Raw genomic sequence first — 2,226 nt, 5'->3', positions numbered from 1 at the left:
GGCAAGCTAAGCCCTACAATGTTCAGTGGACTTCTGTGGACCCAGTTGGGGACCTGGATGGCAAGCAGTGTGAGGAGACCTGGGTACTCTTGGGCCCAGAGTCAGTGGCGTGGCCACGGAGGACTCGAGAGGAGAGTGGAGCTACCGGCTGATGGGAAGAGAGTGCATGTGCACAGGAGTGCCCACACTTGCAGATGGTACCCACGTGACCTGGACCAGATGACTGGATGATCGGAGCTCAACCAGGAGAAGAAAGAGAGGGGAAAAGAAAAAAAAAAAAAGAAGAGTGAGCTGATACAATCTGATGAACTTGACCTATACCTATGGAGCAGCAACTCAAAAGAAGGAACAAATCCTTACAGCAAGAAACATTCCCACCCCCTCCACAAACAGAGTGGACAGAGATGGGCAACTTGGACATTGGATACTCAAATGGGGAGGAGGGACTACAAAGGCAAGAAGTGACTGGCTTACAAGTCAGCCACAGCAGGACTGCTTTGTTATTGGTGGTAAATAACTACTCAAGGGTGTCTCAGTTTGGGCTGGCCTGTGCTCTTGAATAAGGCAGGTTCTAATCACACACAAAAAAAGGGGGGGAGGGGCAGAAGAAAGAGAGGGAAAAAACATAGCTTAATGTAAGTAAGTCTTTAGTGTCCTAAATCTCTTTCAGCCCCTTCTGAGAAATTCTTGTTGATATGCTGTGGAGTTGATCGTGACCCACAGTGACCCAGTATAGGGTTTCCAAGGGGCAGCTGGTGAGCTGGAATCACATTCCTTGCAGTTCAAAAGGCTTTGCAGTCTGGCGCATTAACCTACAGAACCACAGCAGGACTGCTTTGTTATTGGTGGTAAACAACTAGTCAAGGGCATCTCAGCTTGGGCTGGCCTGTGCCTTGATGGGTGGGCCTAAGGTTCAGAGGCTGGGCAGAGGGCTGGCCTAGGCTGAAGAAGTGGAGGGTGGGGGTGGTGGCTGCAGACAGATGACGCGGCTGTGTCTGATGATGTCTACAATGCCTCTTTCTGTCTCCCTGTGCCAAGAGCATCCCAATTTGCCCTATATCCATGCCGACAATGCCCAACGTGGCAACGAGGCCCCCAGTGGGATGGACCACGCTAGTTCCTGTGGCCCCGCTAGCCCTCCGGGAGCGTCCGCCCTCTGAACGTGTCCGCTCAAGCTCTGCGCTCCAAGCTCTGCAATGGGCGGGGCAGTCCCTGGGGTGAGAGCCGAGTGCAGGCAGGTGGAAACTCAAAATGCTTGTAAATACTCAGCAGTTTGATTTTTTAAAAAAAGCAAGCTCATAATGTTTTATGTTTGCTCAAAGGCTGTCTGTCTACAAGGCAGGGGCCTCCCCTGTGCGATACCACCTCCGTATTCTCCGGAGCCTTCATATCTGTGCTGCTTGGTCAGGGAAGCACCGATATTTTATATTCTTATGAAATAAAAATACATACAGATATAAGCACACTTTGCATTTAAATGTTAAAAGGTCAACTTCAATGTAAAGAATTTATTTAGAAAAAATGTAATATGGATACTTTAGGATACTATAAGGGTATAAAATAACATTTTAGATAAACAAATTTATAGTATATTCTGATCATAACAGTCTGTTCTATATGAGAAACATTTTTATCTTTACTTCACTTTTTTTATAAATTATTCATTTGATACTTAAAAACACAGTTTTTGAATGTTGATGGTTTGAAGAGTTATCCTACGAGTCACAAATGGATAATAAAAGTCATTTGCTACAAAGAACTAAGCTGTTTCTGAGGTATACAAAATATCTAATATTCATTGTGATTATTTTTAGTCAACATTTAGTAAAGCCATATGTATTTTTAGTCAATATTTATTTAGATATATATGAATATATATATATGTATATATATATATATATATATATATGAATATTGTTGTTGTTGTTGTCAGGTGCCATCTAGTCGGAACCGACTCATAGCAACCCCATGCACAGCAGAACAAAACAATGTCTGATCCTGGGCCAACCTCACTACCGCTGCCACACAACAATGGGACAGACACCCCTTCTAGAGCTGCGGCAGTAAACTTCCTCAAATGACTCAGGAAAAGCAGGATTATGAGAAAAGGTTTTGGAGAAAAACTGCTCAGAATTTGCAATTGGAATGGAATGGTAAATTCTGGGAATATTGGATTAAAGGACGGTAGTGGCTGCCCCCTCAAGCCACCCCCGGGTATAATCAGTT

Source organism: Chrysochloris asiatica, unplaced genomic scaffold (assembly GCF_000296735.1).
Source record: "Chrysochloris asiatica unplaced genomic scaffold, ChrAsi1.0 scaffold00153, whole genome shotgun sequence".
Classification (NCBI taxonomy): Eukaryota; Metazoa; Chordata; class Mammalia; order Afrosoricida; family Chrysochloridae; genus Chrysochloris; species Chrysochloris asiatica.
The sequence above is the reverse complement of the archived record's forward strand: the minus strand, read 5'-3'. Positions refer to the sequence as shown.